Here is a 20587-nt window from a genome sequence, read left to right as displayed (position 1 = left end):
GGCCCAGTGGCCTAATGGATAAGGCATCAGCCTCCGGAGCTGGGGATTGTGGGTTCAAGTCCCACCTGGGTCGCTTGTCTTTATGTTCCCTCCATGTCTTTGAAAATCTTGCTAACAGTTTGTCTTGGATAATTTTAATACATGGTACTCCTTCAGTCAATTTGGCTTGATAGGAATCAGCCAAAATCATAACATTTCCATAATATATGAAACTTTCACAAAGGACAGAGAAAACTGTTGATTTGACAAGATGAAATGGCTGTCTGATATTACTATTTCAAGCTCCACATATGAATTATACATTAAACAAAGATAACCATGAAACATATATTTTTAATTTCTCTCCATTTAACAGTAGTCATGTGTGGGAAGTTGGATTTAATTCATGTCCAATATTTATCCTCAAAATTGAAATGAATCAAAAATCCTTATTTCAGACTAATCCCATCCTAGGAAAGTTCTATTGCACCTTCACTATTTTACCACCCTGAAGGTTATTTTAAGGGACGTTAGAAACGTTCAAAACCTAATCTATGATGTAATATTCTTCACAAATTTTAAAAAACACCCTTATCAGGAAAAGAGACATTAGATTGGTAACAGTGGTTCTGGAAGGTAGCGACACTTGCTACTGCTCGTGCTTCACATTTTACCATTTCTACAGGCACCACCATCAGCAGTTATCAGTGAGGTCGTTAACTGAAGTCCATATCCTACTCCTCAAGAGAGGACTGACTCCAATAGTGAGATCATTCCTTCACTGTTTCACAACAATGGAAGTTATATTAAGCAAAAACAGATCTGGCACCTAGGAAAACACCTGAAACTTTTTAACCCTCCAAACATAGCCTGAATTACTTTTACTCCAAGACCAAAAAGACAACCAATGAAAGAACTGTCTATGGCCTTGAGACTTTGAAAACTATGAGTCCCTGACACCCAGATAGTCAACTTCATCAAATTTGTGAAAACTGTGATTTAATATATATATATGGACAGCAGAGTGGATAATGAGTAATCTTGAGTTGCCTTCTATTGTTGGTTTCATTTACTACTAAATTGCATTACATAGAGTCCCTATATCAGTCCATGGACTCCTTGATCTTCATGTTCTAGATCTACTACCTTGCAAGGAGCCCAATTGTCAACCTTATTAAAATCTATCACCAAGGTACTGTTATGATTGTTTTAAAGGTTTCCCCTATTTTGTTACCATTGAATCCTAAATCTTACCTTGTCTTTTGGTGGTGTTGCTGACAAAATGTTCTCAATTTCTACCAGTGAAAAGCTGAGGCCCAGTGGCCTAATGGATAAGGCATCAGCCTCCGGAGCTGGGGATTGTGGGTTCAAGTCCCACCTGGGTCGCTTGTCTTTATGTTCCCTCCATGTCTTTGAAAATCTTGCTTACAGTTTGCCTTGGATAATTTTAATACATGGTACTCCTTCAGTCAATTTGGCTTGATAGGAATCAGCCAAAATCATAACATTTCCATAATATATGAACCTTTCACAAAGGACAGAGAAAACTGTGGGTTTGACAAGATGAAATGGCTGTCTGATATTACTATTTCAAGCTCCACATATGAATTATACATTAAACAAAGATAACCATGAAACATATATTTTTAATTTCTCTCCATTTAACAGTAGTCATGTGTGGGAAGTTGGATTTAATTCATGTCCAATATTTATCCTCAAAATTGAAATGAATCAAAAATCCTTATTTCAGACTAATCCCATCCTAGGAAAGTTCTATTGCACCTTCACTATTTTACCACCCTGAAGGTTATTTTAAGGGACGTTAGAAACGTTCAAAACCTAATCTATGATGTAATATTCTTCACAAATTTTAAAAAACACCCTTATCAGGAAAAGAGACATTAGATTGGTAACAGTGGTTCTGGAAGGTAGCGACACTTGCTACTGCTCGTGCTTCACATTTTACCATTTCTACAGGCACCACCATCAGCAGTTATCAGTGAGGTCGTTAACTGAAGTCCATATCCTACTCCTCAAGAGAGGACTGACTCCAATAGTGAGATCATTCCTTCACTGTTTCACAACAATGGAAGTTATATTAAGCAAAAACAGATCTGGCACCTAGGAAAACACCTGAAACTTTGTAACCCTCCAAAAATAGCCTGAATTACTTATACTCCAAGACCAAAAAGACAACCAATGAAAGAACTGTCTATGGCCTTGAGACTTTGAAAACTATGAGTCCCTGACACCCAGATAGTCAACTTCATCAAATTTGTGAAAACTGTGATTTAATATATATATATGGACAGCAGAGTGGATAATGAGTAATCTTGAGTTGCCTTCTATTGTTGGTTTCATTTACTACTAAATTGCATTACATAGAGTCCCTATATCAGTCCATGGACTCCTTGATCTTCATGTTCTAGATCTACTACCTTGCAAGGAGCCCAATTGTCAACCTTATTAAAATCTATCACCAAGGTACTGTTATGATTGTTTTAAAGGTTTCCCCTATTTTGTTACCATTGAATCCTAAATCTTACCTTGTCTTTTGGTGGTGTTGCTGACAAAATGTTCTCAATTTCTACCAGTGAAAAGCTGAGGCCCAGTGGCCTAATGGATAAGGCATCAGCCTCCGGAGCTGGGGATTGTGGGTTCAAGTCCCACCTGGGTCGCTTGTCTTTATGTTCCCTCCATGTCTTTGAAAATCTTGCTTACAGTTTACCTTGGATAATTTTAATACATGGTACTCCTTCAGTCAATTTGGCTTGATAGGAATCAGCCAAAATCATAACATTTCCATAATATATGAACCTTTCACAAAGGACAGAGAAAACTGTGGGTTTGACAAGATGAAATGGCTGTCTGATATTACTATTTCAAGCTCCACATATGAAATATACATTAAACAAAGATAACCATGAAACATATATTTTTAATTTCTCTCCATTTAACAGTAGTCATGTGTGGGAAGTTGGATTTAGTTCATGTCCAATATTTATCCTCAAAATTGAAATGAATCAGAAATCCTTATTTCAGACTAATCCCATCCTAGGAAAGTTCTATTGCACCTTCACTATTTTACCACCCTGAAGGTTATTTTAAGGGACGTTAGAAACGTTCAAAACCTAATCCATGATGTAATATTCTTCACAAATTTTAAAAAACACCCTTATCAGGAAAAGAGACATTAGATTGGTAACAGTGGTTCTGGAAGGTAGCGACACTTGCTACTGCTCATGCTTCACATTTTACCATTTCTACAGGCACCAGCATCAGCAGTTATCAGTGAGGTCGTTAACTGAAGTCCATATCCTACTCCTCAAGAGAGGACTGACTCCAATAGTGAGATCATTCCTTCACTGTTTCACAACAATGGAAGTTATATTAAGCAAAAACAGATCTGGCACCTAGGAAAACACCTGAAACTTTTTAACCCTCCAAAAATAGCCTGAATTACTTTTACTCCAAGACCACAAAGACAATCAATGAAAGAACTGTCTACGGCCTTGAGACTTTGAAAACTATGAGTCCCTGACACCCAGATTGTCAACTTCATCAAATTTGTGAAAACTGTGATTTAATATATATATATGGACAGCAGAGTGGATAATGAGTAATCTTGAGTTGCCTTTTATTGTTGGTTTCATTTACTACTAAATTGCATTACATTGAGTCCCTATATCAGTCCATGGACTCCTTGATCTTCATGTTCTAGATCTACTACCTTGCAAGGAGCCCAATTGTCAACCTTATTAAAATCTATCACCAAGGTACTGTTATGATTGTTTTAAAGGTTTCCCCTATTTTGTTACCATTGAATCCTAAATCTTACCTTGTCTTTTGGTGGTGTTGCTGACAAAATGTTCTCAATTTCCACCAGTGAAAAGCTGAGGCCCAGTGGCCTAATGGATAAGGCATCAGCCTCCGGAGCTGGGGATTGTGGGTTAAAGTCTCACCTGGGTCGCTTGTCTTTATGTTCCCTCCATGTCTTTGAAAATCTTGCTTACAGTTTGTCTTGGATAATTTTAATACATGGTACTCCTTCAGTCAATTTGGCTTGATAGGAATCAGCCAAAATCATAACATTTCCATAATATATGAACCTTTCACAAAGGACAGAGAAAACTGTGGGTTTGACAAGATGAAATGGCTGTCTGATATTACTATTTCAAGCTCCACATATGAAATATACATTAAACAAAGATAACCATGAAACATATATTTTTAATTTCTCTCCATTTAACAGTAGTCATGTGTGGGAAGTTGGATTTAATTCATGTCCAATATTTATCCTCAAAATTGAAATGAATCAAAAATCCTTATTTCAGACTAATCCCATCCTAGGAAAGTTCTATTGCACCTTCACTATTTTACCACCCTGAAGGTTATTTTAAGGGACGTTAGAAACGTTCAAAACCTAATCTATGATGTAATATTCTTCACAAATTTTAAAAAACACCCTTATCAGGAAAAGAGACATTAGATTGGTAACAGTGGTTCTGGAAGGTAGCGACACTTGCTACTGCTCATGCTTCACATTTTACCATTTCTACAGGCACCAGCATCAGCAGTTATCAGTGAGGTCGTTAACTGAAGTCCATATCCTACTCCTCAAGAGAGGACTGACTCCAATAGTGAGATCATTCCTTCACTGTTTCACAACAATGGAAGTTATATTAAGCAAAAACAGATCTGGCACCTAGGAAAACACCTGAAACTTTTTAACCCTCCAAAAATAGCCTGAATTACTTTTACTCCAAGACCACAAAGACAATCAATGAAAGAACTGTCTACGGCCTTGAGACTTTGAAAACTATGAGTCCCTGACACCCAGATTGTCAACTTCATCAAATTTGTGAAAACTGTGATTTAATATATATATATGGACAGCAGAGTGGATAATGAGTAATCTTGAGTTGCCTTTTATTGTTGGTTTCATTTACTACTAAATTGCATTACATTGAGTCCCTATATCAGTCCATGGACTCCTTGATCTTCATGTTCTAGATCTACTACCTTGCAAGGAGCCCAATTGTCAACCTTATTAAAATCTATCACCAAGGTACTGTTATGATTGTTTTAAAGGTTTCCCCTATTTTGTTACCATTGAATCCTAAATCTTACCTTGTCTTTTGGTGGTGTTGCTGACAAAATGTTCTCAATTTCCACCAGTGAAAAGCTGAGGCCCAGTGGCCTAATGGATAAGGCATCAGCCTCCGGAGCTGGGGATTGTGGGTTAAAGTCTCACCTGGGTCGCTTGTCTTTATGTTCCCTCCATGTCTTTGAAAATCTTGCTAACAGTTTGTCTTGGATAATTTTAATACATGGTACTCCTTCAGTCAATTTGGCTTGATAGGAATCAGCCAAAATCATAACATTTCCATAATATATGAAACTTTCACAAAGGACAGAGAAAACTGTTGATTTGACAAGATGAAATGGCTGTCTGATATTACTATTTCAAGCTCCACATATGAATTATACATTAAACAAAGATAACCATGAAACATATATTTTTAATTTCTCTCCATTTAACAGTAGTCATGTGTGGGAAGTTGGATTTAATTCATGTCCAATATTTATCCTCAAAATTGAAATGAATCAAAAATCCTTATTTCAGACTAATCCCATCCTAGGAAAGTTCTATTGCACCTTCACTATTTTACCACCCTGAAGGTTATTTTAAGGGACGTTAGAAACGTTCAAAACCTAATCTATGATGTAATATTCTTCACAAATTTTAAAAAACACCCTTATCAGGAAAAGAGACATTAGATTGGTAACAGTGGTTCTGGAAGGTAGCGACACTTGCTACTGCTCGTGCTTCACATTTTACCATTTCTACAGGCACCACCATCAGCAGTTATCAGTGAGGTCGTTAACTGAAGTCCATATCCTACTCCTCAAGAGAGGACTGACTCCAATAGTGAGATCATTCCTTCACTGTTTCACAACAATGGAAGTTATATTAAGCAAAAACAGATCTGGCACCTAGGAAAACACCTGAAACTTTTTAACCCTCCAAACATAGCCTGAATTACTTTTACTCCAAGACCAAAAAGACAACCAATGAAAGAACTGTCTATGGCCTTGAGACTTTGAAAACTATGAGTCCCTGACACCCAGATAGTCAACTTCATCAAATTTGTGAAAACTGTGATTTAATATATATATATGGACAGCAGAGTGGATAATGAGTAATCTTGAGTTGCCTTCTATTGTTGGTTTCATTTACTACTAAATTGCATTACATAGAGTCCCTATATCAGTCCATGGACTCCTTGATCTTCATGTTCTAGATCTACTACCTTGCAAGGAGCCCAATTGTCAACCTTATTAAAATCTATCACCAAGGTACTGTTATGATTGTTTTAAAGGTTTCCCCTATTTTGTTACCATTGAATCCTAAATCTTACCTTGTCTTTTGGTGGTGTTGCTGACAAAATGTTCTCAATTTCTACCAGTGAAAAGCTGAGGCCCAGTGGCCTAATGGATAAGGCATCAGCCTCCGGAGCTGGGGATTGTGGGTTCAAGTCCCACCTGGGTCGCTTGTCTTTATGTTCCCTCCATGTCTTTGAAAATCTTGCTTACAGTTTGCCTTGGATAATTTTAATACATGGTACTCCTTCAGTCAATTTGGCTTGATAGGAATCAGCCAAAATCATAACATTTCCATAATATATGAACCTTTCACAAAGGACAGAGAAAACTGTGGGTTTGACAAGATGAAATGGCTGTCTGATATTACTATTTCAAGCTCCACATATGAATTATACATTAAACAAAGATAACCATGAAACATATATTTTTAATTTCTCTCCATTTAACAGTAGTCATGTGTGGGAAGTTGGATTTAATTCATGTCCAATATTTATCCTCAAAATTGAAATGAATCAAAAATCCTTATTTCAGACTAATCCCATCCTAGGAAAGTTCTATTGCACCTTCACTATTTTACCACCCTGAAGGTTATTTTAAGGGACGTTAGAAACGTTCAAAACCTAATCTATGATGTAATATTCTTCACAAATTTTAAAAAACACCCTTATCAGGAAAAGAGACATTAGATTGGTAACAGTGGTTCTGGAAGGTAGCGACACTTGCTACTGCTCGTGCTTCACATTTTACCATTTCTACAGGCACCACCATCAGCAGTTATCAGTGAGGTCGTTAACTGAAGTCCATATCCTACTCCTCAAGAGAGGACTGACTCCAATAGTGAGATCATTCCTTCACTGTTTCACAACAATGGAAGTTATATTAAGCAAAAACAGATCTGGCACCTAGGAAAACACCTGAAACTTTGTAACCCTCCAAAAATAGCCTGAATTACTTATACTCCAAGACCAAAAAGACAACCAATGAAAGAACTGTCTATGGCCTTGAGACTTTGAAAACTATGAGTCCCTGACACCCAGATAGTCAACTTCATCAAATTTGTGAAAACTGTGATTTAATATATATATATGGACAGCAGAGTGGATAATGAGTAATCTTGAGTTGCCTTCTATTGTTGGTTTCATTTACTACTAAATTGCATTACATAGAGTCCCTATATCAGTCCATGGACTCCTTGATCTTCATGTTCTAGATCTACTACCTTGCAAGGAGCCCAATTGTCAACCTTATTAAAATCTATCACCAAGGTACTGTTATGATTGTTTTAAAGGTTTCCCCTATTTTGTTACCATTGAATCCTAAATCTTACCTTGTCTTTTGGTGGTGTTGCTGACAAAATGTTCTCAATTTCTACCAGTGAAAAGCTGAGGCCCAGTGGCCTAATGGATAAGGCATCAGCCTCCGGAGCTGGGGATTGTGGGTTCAAGTCCCACCTGGGTCGCTTGTCTTTATGTTCCCTCCATGTCTTTGAAAATCTTGCTTACAGTTTACCTTGGATAATTTTAATACATGGTACTCCTTCAGTCAATTTGGCTTGATAGGAATCAGCCAAAATCATAACATTTCCATAATATATGAACCTTTCACAAAGGACAGAGAAAACTGTGGGTTTGACAAGATGAAATGGCTGTCTGATATTACTATTTCAAGCTCCACATATGAAATATACATTAAACAAAGATAACCATGAAACATATATTTTTAATTTCTCTCCATTTAACAGTAGTCATGTGTGGGAAGTTGGATTTAGTTCATGTCCAATATTTATCCTCAAAATTGAAATGAATCAGAAATCCTTATTTCAGACTAATCCCATCCTAGGAAAGTTCTATTGCACCTTCACTATTTTACCACCCTGAAGGTTATTTTAAGGGACGTTAGAAACGTTCAAAACCTAATCCATGATGTAATATTCTTCACAAATTTTAAAAAACACCCTTATCAGGAAAAGAGACATTAGATTGGTAACAGTGGTTCTGGAAGGTAGCGACACTTGCTACTGCTCATGCTTCACATTTTACCATTTCTACAGGCACCAGCATCAGCAGTTATCAGTGAGGTCGTTAACTGAAGTCCATATCCTACTCCTCAAGAGAGGACTGACTCCAATAGTGAGATCATTCCTTCACTGTTTCACAACAATGGAAGTTATATTAAGCAAAAACAGATCTGGCACCTAGGAAAACACCTGAAACTTTTTAACCCTCCAAAAATAGCCTGAATTACTTTTACTCCAAGACCACAAAGACAATCAATGAAAGAACTGTCTACGGCCTTGAGACTTTGAAAACTATGAGTCCCTGACACCCAGATTGTCAACTTCATCAAATTTGTGAAAACTGTGATTTAATATATATATATGGACAGCAGAGTGGATAATGAGTAATCTTGAGTTGCCTTTTATTGTTGGTTTCATTTACTACTAAATTGCATTACATTGAGTCCCTATATCAGTCCATGGACTCCTTGATCTTCATGTTCTAGATCTACTACCTTGCAAGGAGCCCAATTGTCAACCTTATTAAAATCTATCACCAAGGTACTGTTATGATTGTTTTAAAGGTTTCCCCTATTTTGTTACCATTGAATCCTAAATCTTACCTTGTCTTTTGGTGGTGTTGCTGACAAAATGTTCTCAATTTCCACCAGTGAAAAGCTGAGGCCCAGTGGCCTAATGGATAAGGCATCAGCCTCCGGAGCTGGGGATTGTGGGTTAAAGTCTCACCTGGGTCGCTTGTCTTTATGTTCCCTCCATGTCTTTGAAAATCTTGCTTACAGTTTGTCTTGGATAATTTTAATACATGGTACTCCTTCAGTCAATTTGGCTTGATAGGAATCAGCCAAAATCATAACATTTCCATAATATATGAACCTTTCACAAAGGACAGAGAAAACTGTGGGTTTGACAAGATGAAATGGCTGTCTGATATTACTATTTCAAGCTCCACATATGAAATATACATTAAACAAAGATAACCATGAAACATATATTTTTAATTTCTCTCCATTTAACAGTAGTCATGTGTGGGAAGTTGGATTTAATTCATGTCCAATATTTATCCTCAAAATTGAAATGAATCAAAAATCCTTATTTCAGACTAATCCCATCCTAGGAAAGTTCTATTGCACCTTCACTATTTTACCACCCTGAAGGTTATTTTAAGGGACGTTAGAAACGTTCAAAACCTAATCTATGATGTAATATTCTTCACAAATTTTAAAAAACACCCTTATCAGGAAAAGAGACATTAGATTGGTAACAGTGGTTCTGGAAGGTAGCGACACTTGCTACTGCTCATGCTTCACATTTTACCATTTCTACAGGCACCAGCATCAGCAGTTATCAGTGAGGTCGTTAACTGAAGTCCATATCCTACTCCTCAAGAGAGGACTGACTCCAATAGTGAGATCATTCCTTCACTGTTTCACAACAATGGAAGTTATATTAAGCAAAAACAGATCTGGCACCTAGGAAAACACCTGAAACTTTTTAACCCTCCAAAAATAGCCTGAATTACTTTTACTCCAAGACCACAAAGACAATCAATGAAAGAACTGTCTACGGCCTTGAGACTTTGAAAACTATGAGTCCCTGACACCCAGATTGTCAACTTCATCAAATTTGTGAAAACTGTGATTTAATATATATATATGGACAGCAGAGTGGATAATGAGTAATCTTGAGTTGCCTTTTATTGTTGGTTTCATTTACTACTAAATTGCATTACATTGAGTCCCTATATCAGTCCATGGACTCCTTGATCTTCATGTTCTAGATCTACTACCTTGCAAGGAGCCCAATTGTCAACCTTATTAAAATCTATCACCAAGGTACTGTTATGATTGTTTTAAAGGTTTCCCCTATTTTGTTACCATTGAATCCTAAATCTTACCTTGTCTTTTGGTGGTGTTGCTGACAAAATGTTCTCAATTTCCACCAGTGAAAAGCTGAGGCCCAGTGGCCTAATGGATAAGGCATCAGCCTCCGGAGCTGGGGATTGTGGGTTAAAGTCTCACCTGGGTCGCTTGTCTTTATGTTCCCTCCATGTCTTTGAAAATCTTGCTTACAGTTTGTCTTGGATAATTTTAATACATGGTACTCCTTCAGTCAATTTGGCTTGATAGGAATCAGCCAAAATCATAACATTTCCATAATATATGAACCTTTCACAAAGGACAGAGAAAACTGTGGGTTTGACAAGATGAAATGGCTGTCTGATATTACTATTTCAAGCTCCACATATGAAATATACATTAAACAAAGATAACCATGAAACATATATTTTTAATTTCTCTCCATTTAACAGTAGTCATGTGTGGGAAGTTGGATTTAATTCATGTCCAATATTTATCCTCAAAATTGAAATGAATCAAAAATCCTTATTTCAGACTAATCCCATCCTAGGAAAGTTCTATTGCACCTTCACTATTTTACCACCCTGAAGGTTATTTTAAGGGACGTTAGAAACGTTCAAAACCTAATCTATGATGTAATATTCTTCACAAATTTTAAAAAACACCCTTATCAGGAAAAGAGACATTAGATTGGTAACAGTGGTTCTGGAAGGTAGCGACACTTGCTACTGCTCGTGCTTCACATTTTACCATTTCTACAGGCACCAGCATCAGCAGTTATCAGTGAGGTCGTTAACTGAAGTCCATATCCAACTCCTCAAGAGAGGACTGACTCCAATAGTGAGATCATTCCTTCACTGTTTCACAACAATGGAAGTTATATTAAGCAAAAACAGATCTGGCACCTAGGAAAACACCTGAAACTTTTTAACCCTCCAAACATAGCCTGAATTACTTTTACTCCAAGACCAAAAAGACAACCAATGAAAGAACTGTCTATGGCCTTGAGACTTTGAAAACTATGAGTCCCTGAAACCCAGATTGTCAACTTCATCAAATTTGTGAAAACTGTGATTTAATATATATATATGGACAGCAGAGTGGATAATGAGTAATCTTGAGTTGCCTTCTATTGTTGGTTTCAGTTACTACTAAATTGCATTACATAGAGTCCCTATATCAGTCCATGGACTCCTTGATCTTCATGTTCTAGATCTATTACCTTGCAAGGAGCCCAATTGTCAACCTTATTAATATCTATCACCAAGGTACTGGTATGATTGTTTTAAAGGTTTCCCCTATTTTGTTACCATTGAATCCTAAATCTTACCTTGTCTTTGGTGGTGTTGCTGACAAAATGTTCTCAATTTCTACCAGTGAAAAGCTGAGGCCCAGTGGCCTAATGGATAAGGCATCAGCCTCCGGAGCTGGGGATTGTGGGTTAAAGTCTCACCTGGGTCGCTTGTCTTTATGTTCCCTCCATGTCTTTGAAAATCTTGCTAACAGTTTGTCTTGGATAATTTTAATACATGGTACTCCTTCAGTCAATTTGGCTTGATAGGAATCAGCCAAAATCATAACATTTCCATAATATATGAAACTTTCACAAAGGACAGAGAAAACTGTTGATTTGACAAGATGAAATGGCTGTCTGATATTACTATTTCAAGCTCCACATATGAATTATACATTAAACAAAGATAACCATGAAACATATATTTTTAATTTCTCTCCATTTAACAGTAGTCATGTGTGGGAAGTTGGATTTAATTCATGTCCAATATTTATCCTCAAAATTGAAATGAATCAAAAATCCTTATTTCAGACTAATCCCATCCTAGGAAAGTTCTATTGCACCTTCACTATTTTACCACCCTGAAGGTTATTTTAAGGGACGTTAGAAACGTTCAAAACCTAATCTATGATGTAATATTCTTCACAAATTTTAAAAAACACCCTTATCAGGAAAAGAGACATTAGATTGGTAACAGTGGTTCTGGAAGGTAGCGACACTTGCTACTGCTCGTGCTTTACATTTTACCATTTCTACAGGCACCAGCATCAGCAGTTATCAGTGAGGTCGTTAACTGAAGTCCATATCCTACTCCTCAAGAGAGGACTGACTCCAATAGTGAGATCATTCCTTCACTGTTTCACAACAATGGAAGTTATATTAAGCAAAAACAGATCTGGCACCTAGGAAAACACCTGAAACTTTTTAACCCTCCAAAAATAGCCTGAATTACTTTTACTCCAAGACCACAAAGACAATCAATGAAAGAACTGTCTACGGCCTTGAGACTTTGAAAACTATGAGTCCCTGACACCCAGATTGTCAACTTCATCAAATTTGTGAAAACTGTGATATAATATATATATATGGACAGCAGAGTGGATAATGAGTAATCTTGAGTTGCCTTCTATTGTTGGTTTCATTTACTACTAAATTGCATTACATTGAGTCCCTATATCAGTCCATGGACTCCTTGATCTTCATGTTCTAGATCTACTACCTTGCAAGGAGCCCAATTGTCAACCTTATTAAAATCTATCACCAAGGTACTGTTATGATTGTTTTAAAGGTTTCCCCTATTTTGTTACCATTGAATCCTAAATCTTACCTTGTCTTTTGGTGGTGTTGCTGACAAAATGTTCTCAATTTCCACCAGTGAAAAGCTGAGGCCCAGTGGCCTAATGGATAAGGCATCAGCCTCCGGAGCTGGGGATTGTGGGTTAAAGTCTCACCTGGGTCGCTTGTCTTTATGTTCCCTCCATGTCTTTGAAAATCTTGCTTACAGTTTGTCTTGGATAATTTTAATACATGGTACTCCTTCAGTCAATTTGGCTTGATAGGAATCAGCCAAAATCATAACATTTCCATAATATATGAACCTTTCACAAAGGACAGAGAAAACTGTGGGTTTGACAAGATGAAATGGCTGTCTGATATTACTATTTCAAGCTCCACATATGAAATATACATTAAACAAAGATAACCATGAAACATATATTTTTAATTTCTCTCCATTTAACAGTAGTCATGTGTGGGAAGTTGGATTTAATTCATGTCCAATATTTATCCTCAAAATTGAAATTAATCAAAAATCCTTATTTCAGACTAATCCCATCCTAGGAAAGTTCTATTGCACCTTCACTATTTTACCACCCTGAAGGTTATTTTAAGGGACGTTAGAAACGTTCAAAACCTAATCTATGATGTAATATTCTTCACAAATTTTAAAAAACACCCTTATCAGGAAAAGAGACATTAGATTGGTAACAGTGGTTCTGGAAGGTAGCGACACTTGCTACTGCTCGTGCTTCACATTTTACCATTTCTACAGGCACCAGCATCAGCAGTTATCAGTGAGGTCGTTAACTGAAGTCCATATCCAACTCCTCAAGAGAGGACTGACTCCAATAGTGAGATCATTCCTTCACTGTTTCACAACAATGGAAGTTATATTAAGCAAAAACAGATCTGGCACCTAGGAAAACACCTGAAACTTTTTAACCCTCCAAACATAGCCTGAATTACTTTTACTCCAAGACCAAAAAGACAACCAATGAAAGAACTGTCTATGGCCTTGAGACTTTGAAAACTATGAGTCCCTGACACCCAGATTGTCAACTTCATCAAATTTGTGAAAACTGTGATTTAATATATATATATATGGACAGCAGAGTGGATAATGAGTAATCTTGAGTTGCCTTCTATTGTTGGTTTCAGTTACTACTAAATTGCATTACATAGAGTCCCTATATCAGTCCATGGACTCCTTGATCTTCATGTTCTAGATCTACTACCTTGCAAGGAGCCCAATTGTCAACCTTATTAATATCTATCACCAAGGTACTGGTATGATTGTTTTAAAGGTTTCCCCTATTTTGTTACCATTGAATCCTAAATCTTACCTTGTCTTTGGTGGTGTTGCTGACAAAATGTTCTCAATTTCTACCAGTGAAAAGCTGAGGCCCAGTGGCCTAATGGATAAGGCATCAGCCTCCGGAGCTGGGGATTGTGGGTTCAAGTCCCACCTGGGTCGCTTGTCTTTATGTTCCCTCCATGTCTTTGAAAATCTTGCTAACAGTTTGTCTTGGATAATTTTAATACATGGTACTCCTTCAGTCAATTTGGCTTGATAGGAATCAGCCAAAATCATAACATTTCCATAATATATGAAACTTTCACAAAGGACAGAGAAAACTGTTGATTTGACAAGATGAAATGGCTGTCTGATATTACTATTTCAAGCTCCACATATGAATTATACATTAAACAAAGATAACCATGAAACATATATTTTTAATTTCTCTCCATTTAACAGTAGTCATGTGTGGGAAGTTGGATTTAATTCATGTCCAATATTTATCCTCAAAATTGAAATGAATCAAAAATCCTTATTTCAGACTAATCCCATCCTAGGAAAGTTCTATTGCACCTTCACTATTTTACCACCCTGAAGGTTATTTTAAGGGACGTTAGAAACGTTCAAAACCTAATCTATGATGTAATATTCTTCACAAATTTTAAAAAACACCCTTATCAGGAAAAGAGACATTAGATTGGTAACAGTGGTTCTGGAAGGTAGCGACACTTGCTACTGCTCGTGCTTCACATTTTACCATTTCTACAGGCACCACCATCAGCAGTTATCAGTGAGGTCGTTAACTGAAGTCCATATCCTACTCCTCAAGAGAGGACTGACTCCAATAGTGAGATCATTCCTTCACTGTTTCACAACAATGGAAGTTATATTAAGCAAAAACAGATCTGGCACCTAGGAAAACACCTGAAACTTTTTAACCCTCCAAACATAGCCTGAATTACTTTTACTCCAAGACCAAAAAGACAACCAATGAAAGAACTGTCTATGGCCTTGAGACTTTGAAAACTATGAGTCCCTGACACCCAGATAGTCAACTTCATCAAATTTGTGAAAACTGTGATTTAATATATATATATGGACAGCAGAGTGGATAATGAGTAATCTTGAGTTGCCTTCTATTGTTGGTTTCATTTACTACTAAATTGCATTACATAGAGTCCCTATATCAGTCCATGGACTCCTTGATCTTCATGTTCTAGATCTACTACCTTGCAAGGAGCCCAATTGTCAACCTTATTAAAATCTATCACCAAGGTACTGTTATGATTGTTTTAAAGGTTTCCCCTATTTTGTTACCATTGAATCCTAAATCTTACCTTGTCTTTTGGTGGTGTTGCTGACAAAATGTTCTCAATTTCTACCAGTGAAAAGCTGAGGCCCAGTGCCTAATGGATAAGGCATCAGCCTCCGGAGCTGGGGATTGTGGGTTCAAGTCCCACCTGGGTCGCTTGTCTTTATGTTCCCTCCATGTCTTTGAAAATCTTGCTTACAGTTTGCCTTGGATAATTTTAATACATGGTACTCCTTCAGTCAATTTGGCTTGATAGGAATCAGCCAAAATCATAACATTTCCATAATATATGAACCTTTCACAAAGGACAGAGAAAACTGTGGGTTTGACAAGATGAAATGGCTGTCTGATATTACTATTTCAAGCTCCACATATGAATTATACATTAAACAAAGATAACCATGAAACATATATTTTTAATTTCTCTCCATTTAACAGTAGTCATGTGTGGGAAGTTGGATTTAATTCATGTCCAATATTTATCCTCAAAATTGAAATGAATCAAAAATCCTTATTTCAGACTAATCCCATCCTAGGAAAGTTCTATTGCACCTTCACTATTTTACCACCCTGAAGGTTATTTTAAGGGACGTTAGAAACGTTCAAAACCTAATCTATGATGTAATATTCTTCACAAATTTTAAAAAAACACCCTTATCAGGAAAAGAGACATTAGATTGGTAACAGTGGTTCTGGAAGGTAGCGACACTTGCTACTGCTCGTGCTTCACATTTTACCATTTCTACAGGCACCACCATCAGCAGTTATCAGTGAGGTCGTTAACTGAAGTCCATATCCTACTCCTCAAGAGAGGACTGACTCCAATAGTGAGATCATTCCTTCACTGTTTCACAACAATGGAAGTTATATTAAGCAAAAACAGATCTGGCACCTAGGAAAACACCTGAAACTTTTTAACCCTCCAAACATAGCCTGAATTACTTTTACTCCAAGACCAAAAAGACAACCAATGAAAGAACTGTCTATGGCCTTGAGACTTTGAAAACTATGAGTCCCTGACACCCAGATAGTCAACTTCATCAAATTTGTGAAAACTGTGATTTAATATATATATATGGACAGCAGAGTGGATAATGAGTAATCTTGAGTTGCCTTCTATTGTTGGTTTCATTTACTACTAAATTGCATTACATAGAGTCCCTATATCAGTCCATGGACTCCTTGATCTTCATGTTCTAGATCTACTACCTTGCAAGGAGCCAATTGTCAACCTTATTAAAATCTATCACCAAGGTACTGTTATGATTGTTTTAAAGGTTTCCCCTATTTTGTTACCATTGAATCCTAAATCTTACCTTGTCTTTTGGTGGTGTTGCTGACAAAATGTTCTCAATTTCTACCAGTGAAAAGCTGAGGCCCAGTGGCCTAATGGATAAGGCATCAGCCTCCGGAGCTGGGGATTGTTGGGTTCAAGTCCCACCTGGGTCGCTTGTCTTTATGTTCCCTCCATGTCTTTGAAAATCTTGCTTACAGTTTGCCTTGGATAATTTTAATACATGGTACTCCTTCAGTCAATTTGGCTTGATAGGAATCAGCCAAAATCATAACATTTCCATAATATATGAACCTTTCACAAAGGACAGAGAAAACTGTGGGTTTGACAAGATGAAATGGCTGTCTGATATTACTATTTCAAGCTCCACATATGAAATATACATTAAACAAAGATAACCATGAAACATATATTTTTAATTTCTCTCCATTTAACAGTAGTCATGTGTGGGAAGTTGGATTTAGTTCATGTCCAATATTTATCCTCAAAATTGAAATGAATCAAAAATCCTTATTTCAGACTAATCCCATCCTAGGAAAGTTCTATTGCACCTTCACTATTTTACCACCCTGAAGGTTATTTTAAGGGACGTTAGAAACGTTCAAAACCTAATCCATGATGTAATATTCTTCACAAATTTTAAAAAACACCCTTATCAGGAAAAGAGACATTAGATTGGTAACAGTGGTTCTGGAAGGTAGCGACACTTGCTACTGCTCGTGCTTCACATTTTACCATTTCTACAGGCACCAGCATCAGCAGTTATCAGTGAGGTCGTTAACTGAAGTCCATATCCTACTCCTCAAGAGAGGACTGACTCCAATAGTGAGATCATTCCTTCACTGTTTCACAACAATGGAAGTTATATTAAGCAAAAACAGATCTGGCACCTAGGAAAACACCTGAAACTTTTTAACCCTCCAAAAATAGCCTGAATTACTTTTACTCCAAGACCACAAAGACAATCAATGAAAGAACTGTCTACGGCCTTGAGACTTTGAAAACTATGAGTCCCTGACACCCAGATTGTCAACTTCATCAAATTTGTGAAAACTGTGATTTAATATATATATATGGACAGCAGAGTGGATAATGAGTAATCTTGAGTTGCCTTCTATTGTTGGTTTCATTTACTACTAAATTGCATTACATTGAGTCCCTATATCAGTCCATGGACTCCTTGATCTTCATGTTCTAGATCTACTACCTTGCAAGGAGCCCAATTGTCAACCTTATTAAAATCTATCACCAAGGTACTGTTATGATTGTTTTAAAGGTTTCCCCTATTTTGTTACCATTGAATCCTAAATCTTACCTTGTCTTTTGGTGGTGTTGCTGACAAAATGTTCTCAATTTCCACCAGTGAAAAGCTGAGGCCCAGTGGCCTAATGGATAAGGCATCAGCCTCCGGAGCTGGGGATTGTGGGTTAAAGTCTCACCTGGGTCGCTTGTCTTTATGTTCCCTCCATGTCTTTGAAAATCTTGCTTACAGTTTGTCTTGGATAATTTTAATACATGGTACTCCTTCAGTCAATTTGGCTTGATAGGAATCAGCCAAAATCATAACATTTCCATAATATATGAACCTTTCACAAAGGACAGAGAAAACTGTGGGTTTGACAAGATGAAATGGCTGTCTGATATTACTATTTCAAGCTCCACATATGAAATATACATTAAACAAAGATAACCATGAAACATATATTTTTAATTTCTCTCCATTTAACAGTAGTCATGTGTGGGAAGTTGGATTTAATTCATGTCCAATATTTATCCTCAAAATTGAAATTAATCAAAAATCCTTATTTCAGACTAATCCCATCCTAGGAAAGTTCTATTGCACCTTCACTATTTTACCACCCTGAAGGTTATTTTAAGGGACGTTAGAAACGTTCAAAACCTAATCTATGATGTAATATTCTTCACAAATTTTAAAAAACACCCTTATCAGGAAAAGAGACATTAGATTGGTAACAGTGGTTCTGGAAGGTAGCGACACTTGCTACTGCTCGTGCTTCACATTTTACCATTTCTACAGGCACCAGCATCAGCAGTTATCAGTGAGGTCGTTAACTGAAGTCCATATCCAACTCCTCAAGAGAGGACTGACTCCAATAGTGAGATCATTCCTTCACTGTTTCACAACAATGGAAGTTATATTAAGCAAAAACAGATCTGGCACCTAGGAAAACACCTGAAACTTTTTAACCCTCCAAACATAGCCTGAATTACTTTTACTCCAAGACCAAAAAGACAACCAATGAAAGAACTGTCTATGGCCTTGAGACTTTGAAAACTATGAGTCCCTGACACCCAGATTGTCAACTTCATCAAATTTGTGAAAACTGTGATTTAATATATATATATATGGACAGCAGAGTGGATAATGAGTAATCTTGAGTTGCCTTCTATTGTTGGTTTCAGTTACTACTAAATTGCATTACATAGAGTCCCTATATCAGTCCATGGACTCCTTGATCTTCATGTTCTAGATCTACTACCTTGCAAGGAGCCCAATTGTCAACCTTATTAATATCTATCACCAAGGTACTGGTATGATTGTTTTAAAGGTTTCCCCTATTTTGTTACCATTGAATCCTAAATCTTACCTTGTCTTTGGTGGTGTTGCTGACAAAATGTTCTCAATTTCTACCAGTGAAAAGCTGAGGCCCAGTGGCCTAATGGATAAGGCATCAGCCTCCGGAGCTGGGGATTGTGGGTTCAAGTCCCACCTGGGTCGCTTGTCTTTATGTTCCCTCCATGTCTTTGAAAATCTTGCTAACAGTTTGTCTTGGATAATTTTAATACATGGTACTCCTTCAGTCAATTTGGCTTGATAGGAATCAGCCAAAATCATAACATTTCCATAATATATGAAACTTTCACAAAGGACAGAGAAAACTGTTGATTTGACAAGATGAAATGGCTGTCTGATATTACTATTTCAAGCTCCACATATGAATTATACATTAAACAAAGATAACCATGAAACATATATTTTTAATTTCTCTCCATTTAACAGTAGTCATGTGTGGGAAGTTGGATTTAATTCATGTCCAATATTTATCCTCAAAATTGAAATGAATCAAAAATCCTTATTTCAGACTAATCCCATCCTAGGAAAGTTCTATTGCACCTTCACTATTTTACCACCCTGAAGGTTATTTTAAGGGACGTTAGAAACGTTCAAAACCTAATCTATGATGTAATATTCTTCACAAATTTTAAAAAACACCCTTATCAGGAAAAGAGACATTAGATTGGTAACAGTGGTTCTGGAAGGTAGCGACACTTGCTACTGCTCGTGCTTCACATTTTACCATTTCTACAGGCACCACCATCAGCAGTTATCAGTGAGGTCGTTAACTGAAGTCCATATCCTACTCCTCAAGAGAGGACTGACTCCAATAGTGAGATCATTCCTTCACTGTTTCACAACAATGGAAGTTATATTAAGCAAAAACAGATCTGGCACCTAGGAAAACACCTGAAACTTTTTAACCCTCCAAACATAGCCTGAATTACTTTTACTCCAAGACCAAAAAGACAACCAATGAAAGAACTGTCTATGGCCTTGAGACTTTGAAAACTATGAGTCCCTGACACCCAGATAGTCAACTTCATCAAATTTGTGAAAACTGTGATTTAATATATATATATGGACAGCAGAGTGGATAATGAGTAATCTTGAGTTGCCTTCTATTGTTGGTTTCATTTACTACTAAATTGCATTACATAGAGTCCCTATATCAGTCCATGGACTCCTTGATCTTCATGTTCTAGATCTACTACCTTGCAAGGAGCCCAATTGTCAACCTTATTAAAATCTATCACCAAGGTACTGTTATGATTGTTTTAAAGGTTTCCCCTATT

The 20587-nt window shown here is 36.9% G+C and overlaps 8 non-coding genes across 8 annotated transcripts; all 8 read left to right on the top strand.

Annotated features, from left to right (window-relative positions):
• On the top strand, positions 1-73 carry TRNAR-CCG (transfer RNA arginine (anticodon CCG)). Its single transcript has one exon. It is a non-coding gene; the product is annotated as a tRNA-Arg (tRNA).
• Positions 74-1292: 1219 nt separating this feature from the next.
• TRNAR-CCG (transfer RNA arginine (anticodon CCG)) lies at positions 1293-1365 on the top strand. The gene has a single exon. It is a non-coding gene; the product is annotated as a tRNA-Arg (tRNA).
• A 1219-nt stretch (positions 1366-2584) lies between these two features.
• On the top strand, positions 2585-2657 carry TRNAR-CCG (transfer RNA arginine (anticodon CCG)). Its single transcript has one exon. It is a non-coding gene; the product is annotated as a tRNA-Arg (tRNA).
• Positions 2658-6460: 3803 nt separating this feature from the next.
• TRNAR-CCG (transfer RNA arginine (anticodon CCG)) lies at positions 6461-6533 on the top strand. The gene has a single exon. It is a non-coding gene; the product is annotated as a tRNA-Arg (tRNA).
• A 1219-nt stretch (positions 6534-7752) lies between these two features.
• On the top strand, positions 7753-7825 carry TRNAR-CCG (transfer RNA arginine (anticodon CCG)). Its single transcript has one exon. It is a non-coding gene; the product is annotated as a tRNA-Arg (tRNA).
• Positions 7826-14212: 6387 nt separating this feature from the next.
• TRNAR-CCG (transfer RNA arginine (anticodon CCG)) lies at positions 14213-14285 on the top strand. The gene has a single exon. It is a non-coding gene; the product is annotated as a tRNA-Arg (tRNA).
• Positions 14286-16795: 2510 nt separating this feature from the next.
• TRNAR-CCG (transfer RNA arginine (anticodon CCG)) lies at positions 16796-16869 on the top strand. Its single transcript has one exon. It is a non-coding gene; the product is annotated as a tRNA-Arg (tRNA).
• A 2512-nt stretch (positions 16870-19381) lies between these two features.
• On the top strand, positions 19382-19454 carry TRNAR-CCG (transfer RNA arginine (anticodon CCG)). Its single transcript has one exon. It is a non-coding gene; the product is annotated as a tRNA-Arg (tRNA).
• Positions 19455-20587: the final 1133 nt, after the last annotated feature.

The sequence above is a fragment of the Taudactylus pleione genome, unplaced genomic scaffold, assembly GCF_031769625.1.
Source record: "Taudactylus pleione unplaced genomic scaffold, aTauple2 ptg000905l, whole genome shotgun sequence".
In the NCBI taxonomy this organism is placed as follows: domain Eukaryota; kingdom Metazoa; phylum Chordata; class Amphibia; order Anura; family Myobatrachidae; genus Taudactylus; species Taudactylus pleione.
The sequence above is the reverse complement of the archived record's forward strand: the minus strand, read 5'-3'. Positions and strand labels throughout refer to the sequence as shown.